Source organism: Lethenteron reissneri, chromosome 39 (genome assembly GCF_015708825.2).
Source record: "Lethenteron reissneri isolate LAM-NWPU_2019-01 chromosome 39, ASM1570882v1, whole genome shotgun sequence".
NCBI lineage: Eukaryota > Metazoa > Chordata > Hyperoartia > Petromyzontiformes > Petromyzontidae > Lethenteron > Lethenteron reissneri.
The window spans coordinates 7,388,843-7,401,562 of record NC_083817.1 but is presented as its reverse complement, the minus strand read 5'-3'; the positions used below and the strand labels follow the sequence as shown (position 1 = coordinate 7,401,562).

The 12,720-nt window shown below is 45.1% G+C and overlaps 1 protein-coding gene across 2 annotated transcripts in view; it reads right to left on the bottom strand.

Annotated features, from left to right (window-relative positions):
- Nucleotides 1–12,720, bottom strand: part of LOC133351955 (cAMP-specific 3',5'-cyclic phosphodiesterase 4D-like) — a 314,479-nt gene that overhangs the window by 245,559 nt on the left and 56,200 nt on the right. The gene's annotated exons all lie outside the window — the stretch shown is intronic.

Genomic DNA, 12,720 nt, shown 5'->3' with positions numbered 1-12,720 from the left:
TGCATCGCTTCACTTCCTAATATCGGAAAGAACAGCATTCCAGACGGCCGCAGAAGCACATCTGAAATGACTCAATGCAGTAAACTAAACTTTTTATTTGATCAGGCAAGGCCCACTGAGCTATGTAGCTCTTTTTCGGAAGCGACCTGGCCACAAATGATAGCTCAACGCAGTGGCTTATCAACGTGGAAATGTATCGCAGCCAAATACTCTAAACGCGCATTAATTAATGTGGAGGGAAACTTCGCAGGAGCCGGAGAAAACAAACCACGCGACCATGGGTAGAGCATGCAAACTCCAAATATACAGCAGGCGTCAGGGTCGGGAACGCACCTCCTGCATACCAGGCGAGGTAGTTAGTATCTCGCCACCGCAGCGCCCAGTGTTTTTGTCTATCCACTAAGAGAACGTTTCCTCGTGTAGCCGACATAGACTGCTGGAGCGGATCCTGTTGGTGAGCACTCACGTGGGCTGGCACGGCGCACAAAACCACTCGCAGCCTCCTTTGTTACCGCAGTGCTGATAGAATACAATGTCACTCTGCATGGAGTCTCGATGCAACCGCGTTTGAAAGGCGCTTCACAACACCAATCCAACACCAGCAATAATAATTACATTCATAAAGCGACCTTTCATCGAGGATCTCAACGTGCTGTACAAGACACAGCAGCATACACTCAGCATAAAATAAGTGAATCCAACAAAATGATATACAACACTCCAAAAGCCATTTTCTGAATTAATGAATTGTTTATTAAGCAGAGGTGTATAAATAAGTATTAAGACGTGTTTTTTTAATGTACACAGACGCTGAGATCCTGATATCTCGTAGAAAAAAGTGCCATAGTCCTGGGGGGCTACGTGGGGAAAGCTCAGTCGCACATCGACCGAACCTTCTATGACAGTGCTTCCAAACCTGGGGGTGTGAGATGCCCTTTCTGGGGTTGCAAGACGTGGCCAGATTTTCTTAGAAGGTAAATCATCGAGACACAAACTAAGCAAGGGCACGTAAGCACAGCGACTTTGTTTCATCAAACAATGGATGTGTTAACATATCAAAAAAATATTCATGATTGAGAACTAAAGGGGTGCAAGGCTGCAGTAGAGGTTAAGAACCATTGCTCTGTGAGTTGGGAACGCAGATAAAATCCTGCATCCCCAGACCTTAGAGGCCTGGAGGGGAAATATGGTCTCTGATGTAGGTTGGGGGTAAGGTGGTTCAGACATTTGTAAGTCAGCAACAGAATTTTAAACTGAATCCCATGTGAAAATGGAAGCCAGTGGAGGTAGATCAACACAGTTGAAATGTGATCTGAAGAAGGAGTTCTGGTTAAACAACGTCCTAGCAGCCAACTTCTGAACAAGTTGCAGGTCTGTTAAGCACTTTAACAGCCACACCAGGGAGCAATACAATGCGATAGTCGATGCGAGAGATGCAATGAGGCATGGACCAACTTCTCCGCATCTGAAGCAGAGAGAAGGGATTGGATGCGGGAGATATTGGCAAGATGGGATCACAGGTGACCCCCGAGGTTTCCGACTTTCTGTGCCAAACCGATTACCTGGCCATCAATCGTAATGTTGAAGGGTGCAAATCATTGAAGTTGGACCCAATGAGGATCACCTCCTTTTTAACAGGTAAAAAAAAACAACGATCTTCACAATCTACGAACATCAAACATCAGCTGGAAAAACAAAAGGAAATCATAATAAAAGCCGTGACACGAAAAATGCTGATTATTTGGTCATGCTGCTGCGTTCACCGTGGGGTACAAACACAATAAACAAACAACAACAACAACAACCCAACACATTCCTCAATAGCACTGTGGCCTTGAAAGGAAACATATAGTTTGCCTTGCTTGAGCAATAATATTATACATGGGTCATATAGGACTATTGCCTGAAACGTCATATATTGTATATTCGATGTTTTTCTTTAAGGCAGTATTATTGAAGGATGTGGTAAGTTTATTGTATAGGCTAATCGTGGAGTTTGCAGTATGACTATAATAATCGCTAATAACATGAAAATTAACACTCAAAATATGACTTCCCACAATTAAAACCACCCAACAAACTGCCAAGGCTCAACCCACCAACTGCACAGGCTTGGAACTAGGAATAGAAACGATCTAGAAACACACGATAAATTAAAGATGCTCTCTGCCCTGGGTCATTTCCAGGGAATTAACCCAACACACAGCCTCCAGAGCAGATGACAATCAATCAGTGGTCAGAGGCAGGCTAAGAAGAATGATTTGAGCATAAGAGCCAAGAGGCAAAAATGGGTGACCGAATTGATAATATTTAGTGTACCAGATACTCATCTATGGCTCAGTCGACCTAGGAGTTGGCCCAGGACTGCTTCAAATATTCACCGCTGATGTTAGCCGTGGCCGGTAATTGAATTCAAGTTGCTGGGTTCGTAGCGCAATGCGCTAACCAACGACCGTTGTGTTTACTTTCTTAGTCATGCAAACACAAACACACACACATATGCGGCTATATTATACTCGGCACACGACGATTTTTCATGCTTCTCGAACGTACACTCTTCATTTTTCAGGCTATCCCTGGAAGATGGTTGCATTGGTGTTAAGAAATTGATATCGGACATTGAAAGAATAGCCTTCGCTGAATTACCATACTGAGAGCGGCTATTTATACGGTGAAAATGCACGTCTAGACATCAAGGAAAAGCCATTACATTTCCAAGGTACATCACAGGGTATGACTGCATGCTGAATGCGATTACCACAGCAAGATTGATGTGTGCATGAAGACCGATAATTCAAAAAAAGGGCCCATGATGAATGATTCATTTGACGTAATTGCCATAATTTTAAAATTCTCCACGGGTTGGAAGACAAAGCCACGGTAGTAAAGGCGGCACGAGACGGCCCTTCATTTCACTCTTCTCATTTTTAAATGTTATTGATTTCCAACAGAAACCAGCGGGGGGGGGGGGAGGTGGTGGTGGAGGGGAAGGGTTGCATGCAAGCAGATGATTTGGAGGTCTCACCACCGCTGTGCCAATTGACGGTGGCATGACATTGATTGTGCCCAACGTTGGGCGCTGTGCACTGCAATTTGACTCGGAATGAGAAGACCGGTAACCGAACCCCCCCTGGTTACCACCACCACCTCCTCCATCACCACCACCACCTCCTCCACCGTTGCCGTTGCCGACCCACGCCGCGCACAACCAACGAAGCCACTCGTCCACACGAGCGGAGGTGTCGAACCCAGGATGGGGCTGCCGCGATGTGGCGACACCACGATGTTATATCGAGCGATTTGAGGTCTACTGTAAAGTGGATAGTCAGTTTTTGTTGTTGTTGTCAAAAATCGTCATATCGGTGTTTTAGATCTCTCTCTCTCTGTCTCTTAAACATTGTATTTCCGAACAAAAGAATTACGATACAGCAAACATCATTGATTACAGTTGTAAAAAAATGTTATCCGTAAAATGAGTGCTCCGCTAAATATCTTCCCGAGTAATTAACGGCGACGTGACGCCATCAGTGTCAGAGGGGCTTCCCCGAGGGTCCTCCCGAGACTGAGCAAAGACCGGGTACCCCGGGGGGTTAAAGAGGAACGTTTTTTTTTAATGAGACGATGACGTTAGTGGCCCCTGCTCATTGTTGATGACTGTCCACTGGCCACCCTCCCACGCGGCTAGGCGGTTACGCACGCGTTGAATGAATGAACGTGGTTCGTGCTGCGTTTTTTTTTACTTTTCGTGCGATCTAATTGCATTCGACGTCGGGATTTTTTTTTTAACGGCTCATTTCACGAGCTTCTGCGGCATGTTGCGGTTGGCGCGTTAATGATTGCGAAAATGAGAACGACGTACGGCAGGCTTACACGTCGCGTGAACTGCACTCGAGGGACTTCGAAGGCACCGTTTATCTGTTGCAGGAGGTACGGCGTTGCTAAATAAACAATACAATGAAAATGTGGAATACAATGACACAGCCGTCATTTTGTGACATTTTACACGGGATCGTATCATGCAAATTGATTTCGAGGCAAATCCTTAAAAAACAACAACGACCAAAACCTTATCCGCAGTGGCAAAGAAATACAACACTGCACCAATTCATAATCTTCGCAAAGAGGGGTGGGGGGGGGGGGACATTGAAAATGAGAACACAACATCGATTGCGTGAGTCGAACACAATCAGCTGTATCCATCGATTGATTACGCAGCGGTAATTATTCTATAAACTTTAGCGGGGGCGCTTTTACTCACTACTGCTTACTACTCGGGAGGGGGGAGGGGGGTGCTTTTCACTCTACGAGAGGCGGAGGTCGAAATGGATTGCCTGAATGGGTTCCCCGATGAGATTACCGAACGCGTCAGGCCACAGGATTGCTCGGGCACTGTGACGTCTTTCGAGTGGCAGTCAACGCTGGCCAGTCCTTCACAGCACAGCCTGCAAGGATTGAAGGGGCAAGCCAAAAAACAGATAAAATAATTAGCCGGAATTATGATACGCTGTAATTGACTCTCCGAGAATGACCTTATCAAGCGGGATTATTTTAGGCACTCATTGATTGTTCGTATTCATCAGGTTGGGCGCCCATGCCTGGGAGGTGCACGATGGGTGGAGAAGGGGTTGTTATCTCCCCCCCCCACCCACCCCGAGCTATCATCACGTATGCGGCCAGGTGGCCTCTGAAAAAAAAAAGAAGGCGATAGCTCAATGAGCTTCACCTGTTCAATAAGATAGTTGAGTTTTTTTTATTAGATAGGCACTGTTGCTACACAGTCTACCATAGCTTAATACGTATCAAAGATTCATGACTTTAATTTACACGTAATATTGATTCTACTGTATGGGTTTACGCAGCTAAGCTATATAGCTCTCCAATGCATAGACAGGTCGCAGCACGTGTTGTTTAACGTGATGTTTTCTTCTTCATGAAGAATATTTTTTTTCACGAAAGATGCTCGCAGCGTGCGAAACGTCGATATCTCGCGATGCTCGCAACACGTGCGGAGCGAAACGTCGGACATCGTGCCAGACAGCAGCCAGTACAACCCGCAAACGCAGCGGAGAGTCACATAATGTTTACGTTTGGCAGTGGCGTGGCAACACTTATACTGTGCATGCGTGTGTGGGCATGTTTTAGCACTGATCGTACCACCTGCCGCGCTGAACTCGTCACATTTCAACCATCGAACAAGACCAGACTTGGCCAACACCACACGACATCGGTAGACGAAAACCAAAAACCTCTGAATACTTTGGCACCTGCATTACGCTACGGCCACTGTGCTGTAGGAGGCACTGATATACAGTGCTGTACAATATTCTTAAGTTTTTTCGGTAAAGTCACGTAGGTAAAAAAAATAATCTAAATTAATTATTTTACTTCTATTAATTTTGATTTTTTTTTACCTACGTGACTTTACCGAAAAAACCTAAGAATATGAATACTTGCAGTCACGAAAGCTTCAAATCTAGAATTAAGTGCTGTACAAGTGTAGTGACATGGAATGGGTCACTAGGCAGCATAGCGCGGGTTGCTGGCAGAGAAGGTGATCTGCAGTTGCAGCAGCCCTGTCTGTCAGCAAGTCATGTGATGAGTCAGAGAGAGGGATGTAGGGGCAAGGTTACAGAGGGGGCACGTGAGGGAAGCCCAGGAACCCGTTGGTAGGTTCTAGAAGGGGGGCGTGGTCGGGGCGGAGCGAGGGCACGTTGGGAGGATAAAAGGGGATCCCGAGCGAAGACTCTGGGCAGTTGCCTGGAGTGGGATCTCCTCCTCGTGCTGATGGAAGTCTTCGTCTGCGTCTTCACCATCTCGGCGTCGTCAGTGAGGCAGTCGGCCAGCTGTCCTGGCTGGGAGCTGAAGTTACCTCTTGTGAACTGTGAAGGCTGTTACTAAATAGAGTGCCTCCCTCCTACTCTTAGTGTCTTTGAGTCAGTCACTACACAAGTCAACCAGCATGTTTGGGTCAACTAGAATAGCGAGTCGCTGGTCTGAGCTCAGTCACCAACGACTGCGCAGATAAACGCCATATCTTAACATTAAATGTGTATCTTTTTTATTCCAGCTATGAGAATGAATGAATAACCAACCGTACACCTATATTATTAACTGTCATGCGACAAACATCTATGTCACACGTAGGCTTCCGCGACCAATATCATCCATAATACATGATTTTTTGGGTTAGGTCGAGTAAATATATAAACGTGTCGTTAAACCCGCGAACACCCGGCACAGCCAATTAGTAAGGTTAGTCACGTAAACAGAACGTGCCAATTCGTTACTACAAATCTGGCTGTCGCCTGATGCAGCTAGTTGTAATTACTGGCGAAACGTCGTACTCAGATTGTAAATGTTGTGGCTTTGCTCTCCAACACACCGGTGTGCTGTACTAGTAACGAATTGGCATGTTCTGTTTACGTTACAAACCTTACTAATTGGCTGTGTCGGGTGTTCGCGGGTTTAACGACGCGTTTATAAATGTCGATTTAAAGCTTTCGTGACTGCAGGGATTCATCTTCTTGGTTCTTTCTGTAAAGTCACGTAGAAGGGAAATAATAAAATAATAAAAATAAAACATCATAAAATAATTCTCACGACGTTTCGGCCACAACGCAAGCAGCCGTCCGTCCTGTTCTTCACCTGAGGACGGCTGCTTGCGTTGTGGCCGAAACGTCGTGACAATTTTATTATTATTTTATTATTTCCCTTCTACGTGACTTCACCAAAAGAACCAAGAAGACGCGTTTATATTTACGCGGGTGGGAAAACCGCGGCATCCCCGTCGCGTGGATAAGTGGCCACTTGCAGCGGGGAACCCCAGAAGTGGCTCTGTTGGGATTTCCTTCCGCGGGCCGATCCCCGAACGCAAGGGGTGACCCCCAGGCGGCCTGCGAGAGTCGCCAATGGACATTTGCTCATCGCGTGCCGGGACGCCGACACTCACTTTCGGAATATAACGTTTGGATGAAGTGGCGAATTTCGATTTAAAGCTTTCGTGACTGCAGGGATTCATCTTCTTGGTTCTTTCGGTAAAGTCACGTAGAAGGGAAATAATAAAATAATAGAAATAAAACATCATAAAATAATTCGCCGAAACGTCGTGAGAATTATTTTATTATGTTTTATTTTTATTATTTTATTATTTCCCTTCTACGTGACTTTACCGAAAGAACCAAGAAGATGAAGTGGCAAATGTTTTTGTTGTTGTTGAATGTGAAACAAAACAAAGACACACACACACCGACTGAAATCTCTACGCGGTGTGCTATTTACGTAGACGTTAGATACTTATATAAGCGTGGTTTTAATCTTCTTTTCAAACTACGAGCCAAATTCGATGTTTGGTCCTCTTCCAAATTCCGCGAGATTAGCTAGCTTGAGCTCAGTTAAAATATGATAATAAATGTTCCGATTTTATAGCACACAGAATAAATATTATTGTTGAATGTGCAGTCAGTCCATTTTTAAACACAGTGAGGCCCATTAATACTCCAAACAATGCTACGCATCAACAGAGGCGTAGGTCACGATGCTTTAGTGAAAATAATCAAAACAAAGTAGAAACATTTCCAACATTGAAATACAGTGAAACTTAGCTTATTCGCCCTCCTATGATCTGATACCCCCAAATCAACTTGTGTGTCCTCCTGTTAGACACAAATAAAATGCCAGACCACACGTGATAGATAACAAGTATAACCCGTAAAAACAAAGTTTTTCACTATAAATCCTTTATATGCGTGGCGGCTAGAGTCCTCTCGTCCTCTGGCTTGAGATGGCTGCCACCTATGGGTCAGATGATTGCATGTCAGCATTAAGCAATTGGTAATTAAATATAATATTTTTGTCCTAAAAAGTGTAAAATTTTGGAAAAAAATTTTCACGACCATTAATTGTCATGCACAACGAGTCTGTGTGAAAAATGTCAGCTCGATTGGATCACGGGAAGTGGGTTAAAAAACGACCGAAAGATTTGCACGGTCCTAAGCAAGCAAGTGAACTTAATATAAAGGATTTAAAAATGCAAAGCTGTTGGCAATGGTGGTGTAACCTGGCGGTTGTTCGAAAATTCATCCTAATACCCACAATCCTGATATCCACAATTCATTTTAACACATCAATATTGGCCTGGAAGTGATCTCCCACCAATACGTCGTTTATTATAACCCACACAAAAGGTGTAACCCACAAGTGGTGGAGCATTCATCGTGTTATCCGTGCTAAATCCAATTTTTCATGCAATTAAGATTAGTGAGATGTGCAGATGCCACACAGATAACATCCGCCAACGGCGCCCCCCATATCAGCGTGGTTCGGAAGAGGTATCCTGTAAAATGTAAAGGTGCAGTCCTGCACTTACTTCTATAGTCAGGAACGCATGAGCAACTGATTGTAAGAGAACGGCTTTTAACCGTAGCCAAGATACACTGTTGTTCCACGTGTGGGGAACACTGTGGGTGAAAGAAGAATCGAAATTTTCTCGATTCATTTTTGGATCATGATGGACGGAGTGCCGTGACACAGCTTCAGTTATAGGGCTTCGTTTTTCTTCCGTAAACGTCTTAAACGCCTCATTATACCAGTCCACATTCCCACTTTTAAGCCAAACATGATATTTATCCATAAATTAGCTAACTGGGTAAAACCACACAGCTACACCACCCCCTGCCGGCAGACTGGCAGACTATACCCATCTGTGAAACGTAGCGCCTTTGTTAAGTAGCCTGGCGCTATAAAAATGGCCTGATTGAAAATTGTTTTTTTACCCTTCTATCTATCTTTGAGTTGTGCGCCTTTTGGCGTCATCTGGTCCAACCCATGTGAGACTAGGCTCTAAGGAAAGCTGTCTCGGGTGTGGACCAATCAACTTCAAGGACAGTGCACATTATCAGAGTTGTCTTTTGTTTGTATTATGACTGCAGGTATTGCGGTCTATGCAAACATGACTCCTTGTAAAAAGGTGTCAGTTTTGTTGCCAGATAGAAGGGTAAAAAAACTAATTATCATATTTTTACTCGCAAATGAGGTTCCCATGGTGTAATGGCCTGATTGTCAAATGCATTGAATAATTATTATTACTGAAATGTCAATGGTAGACAGAATACTTCTCATCAAGAATAAATTAAAAACCCGAGTAGAAAACCACATCAAAGCTGCTCATTGCTGTAACATGCACCGACTTGAGACATCACGTGACCGTAATGAATGATATGCATGCGAGTGGATTGTGGTTTAAATCCGAAACGTGCCACGAATCTAACCCAGTTCACTGCGAGTCTCCCGTAAGGCAGGCCGAGCAAGAGCTTTGTGCGATCGTCACTGCTGGCAGCACGAGCAGCTGCAATCACAACAGCGATCATTTTCATTAGGGCGCGATTGTTTGGTGAGAACATTGGCAAAAGAAAAAAAAGCGTTGATTCCGAGTGGAGGCTGGGCATATCGGAATGCCACAGGAGAGTTGTATCCGAATTAGCATATCACACGACAGACTTGGGACTCGTTTGAGAAACGAAACGCTGCAGCGATGGGTTCAAGAAAAGATCGCAACGCGCGTTTGACATTGTACATCCATCCCGCGTCTAAAGCTCGTGCTCGAATCTCTGCGACGCTCTGCAAATATATTTTTTTACAGAAAATTGCCCGCGGTTGCGTGTATTACATCACTGCGCTACTTCTCAGCTCCTGCACCGAGTAAATAAAAAAACTATCTAAACGCCGTCCCATAAACGTGATGCAATTTGTCGAAAAATAATAATTATATCCCAAGAGACGATGGGAGAGGAGCTCTTTTGTTCTTGAAAAGAGCGCAAATAAATTGTTGCACTTTTCGATGTCTTCAACAGTAGCAGTGCTACAGCAAATCAATAAGGATGATGTATGCACCAGCATGGATATGTTATAGTAAATCAGGTTGATAATGGCATCACCCTAACGTCGTTAACATCTTGCCACGGTGGCGATATGTGAACTACCTCGCGTGTGAAACAGGAGATTGTCGGTTCGATCCCAACATTTACGCCTGTATATTTGGAGTTTGCGCGTTCTCCCCGTGGTCGTGTGGAATTTTTTCCGGGTCCTCCAATTTTTCCCTCCACATTTAAAAACATATGTTTAGAGTATGTGGCTGCGATACATTTTCACCTGATGATAAGCCACTTCGTTGAGCTATCATTTGTGGCCAAGTCGCTTCTGAAAAAAGATCTTCATAGCTTTAGTGGGCCTTACCTTTGTAACATAAAAAAATATCTAGTTTTTGTGGCATCACGGTAGCACGCTCTCCACTTGTTACACAGCTTCACGGTTCGAACCCAGCGTCCGCCCGGGTTAATACTGCGCCGTATATCAACCACGAAAATACTGAGCCCCGTTTGATTCACGGTGGACGTTAAAAATCCCCGCGACGTCATTCACAAGAGCAACGCCATTGTGAACGGGCGTCATTGTCGAACATTTGTCAAATTAGAAAACAATTACACCGCAAATGGAATACAGTATACAGAGCAAATCATCACTCCACCCCCCTCCTCCTACCACCAGACCTTGGCAGGTTTGGCAGGAATGCTGCTGAAACAAAAAAAGTCACGATGCTCAACGAGACTCTCCCGGGTGAAACGAGCGAAGCAACGATTAGATGGCGATGCCGCTCGGCTGACGGGAAGTACTTCCCGAGCGCGTGCGCGTCGATGCAAACGATCGCTCTCGAGGAGCCCTCTCACGAAACGCCGCTTTCGCAATACGCCCACCCGTCATCCGCTAAACGGCACTGAATTGAAGAGCGACGCTCAGCTATAATCACTGCACTGAGACAAACGGCTGCGCTAATTGTTGATTGCTCCATTCAGACTGCGGGCGCGCGTTGTTGCGAGTGAGACAAGATGCTCACGAGGATAACAACACAAAGGTCGGCACTTGAAAGTGGTAACAAAAAATGTATTCCCGTCTCGCTCTCTCACTTAGGGAGTAAGTAGCGTCTTATGAATGTGGCTTTGTCACACCGTGTCGGTTATTCTGGCATCGACACGCGCAGCCCCGACCCGGTACAAGGTGTACATGCTTAGCAGCATCGTCAGCCACGGGCCAATCCACTGCTGGATGAAGTACTCCGCCAAACTGATACCACCTCTCACGGTCGTGCGATATGATAATCATCCGCCGAGCATCTGCGCACAGACACACTGATTCCATTGCTCCATCTCCTAGGTAGCCGATTTTTTCTCAGACGTGTTCGATTCCTTGGCTCCGACTTGCGAGATGTATAAGCAAAACTTTGTTTTGTTTCCTTAAGCAAATAAATAAAACGTGCGTCGGTCCATTGGCCTATTGGCTTTCCAGGCCAATATTATCCATCAGCATTTGTTTAAGCAACAAACTCTGGAACGGTTCAAACTTCCGCGTCTCATCAGCCGAGCCAGGTTTGTTAAACAAATGGTGCTGGGGTGCGAATAGTATTGGCGAGAACACTCCATATAAAAGATGGGGCCCTGTTTAACACAAACAGCTATATTATAAACACATTCATCGAGCGTTACTTTGGAATGATGGGCAAAAGCAAAGACACCACATGGAAAATAAATCGTTCTCAAGGTAGATTCAGCCACCCCTTCCAACAGATGCAGCGCTCTAACGGCACTACTTTTCGACGCGGGGATGAGAATCTCAGCAGCGTCAAACTGTGTACAGCCGAAACATCACCCTTCCGTGTTCCGCAAAACAGACCTCGTTACATAAACCTTGAACAGCCGAAACACGCGTTCGATAAAGTCGCGTTGGGCAGGTTTTCCTGTGCAAGCAAAACTCCACCGTGTGCATCTCCACGTATTAAATATATTTACTCATATTATTTAGTCCGTGGGCCTTTTTGCTCTACAGACAAATCCAGTCCCACAAAAGTGCATGCGTTTGTGCACAATATCGCTCAAATCAACGCCTCTCCTAAGCTGATGAATTCCATCCCTCTTCAATTTACTGCTCCACACAGTATATCAGCCAGCGGGGGGTTTCCGACCATGCCAGGCTGGTCAGTGCGAGTTGGTGAGGTGGGTGGCCCAAAACTGCTTCGGATATTGCCCGCCACCGATGTCAGTCATGGCCGATAATGATCAAACTCAGTTGGCCCGGGTTCGTGGTGCAGTGTTCTATATCCTGCACCACTGCTACCCAACCTCCTGCATTACATTATTTCAAAGTAATAATAATGATGGTATAATAGATTAACAAACAAAAAATAGTTCACGCTTGAGTCAGTGTAGGAAAAAAAATCACTCGTTAAATGAAACAAATCTGCTGGAAAAGAATCAGCGAGTGGGTTTCAAAATTGAAAAAAAGTGTACAAACGATAAATGGCACCAATGAAACAAATTTATCTCGATTTGTGTCAACAAGCACTATTCTAAATGTCCAATAATCTTTTATCTGACGGTGGGCGGGGGGGGGAGACCCAAGCCAGCGGTGGTGAGGCGGGAGTTAAACAGCGCTGCAGCGCTTGTAAAAGTGACGTTAACACGCATTGTTGTGCCGCTCGATTAACTTCCCCGAGACGACAGAAGAAATGTGATGAAGCGGAAAGAGACTGTGTTAATTCAATGTTTAAACTCGGCCCCAACAAAAAAAAATCATTCCGCGATGCCATTGAATCTTGCAGTGGCAGCTTTAAAGGGGTGACCTTGACATTCGAGCAAAGCATCTACTGCCATTGTTCCACAACCTTTCCCGAAA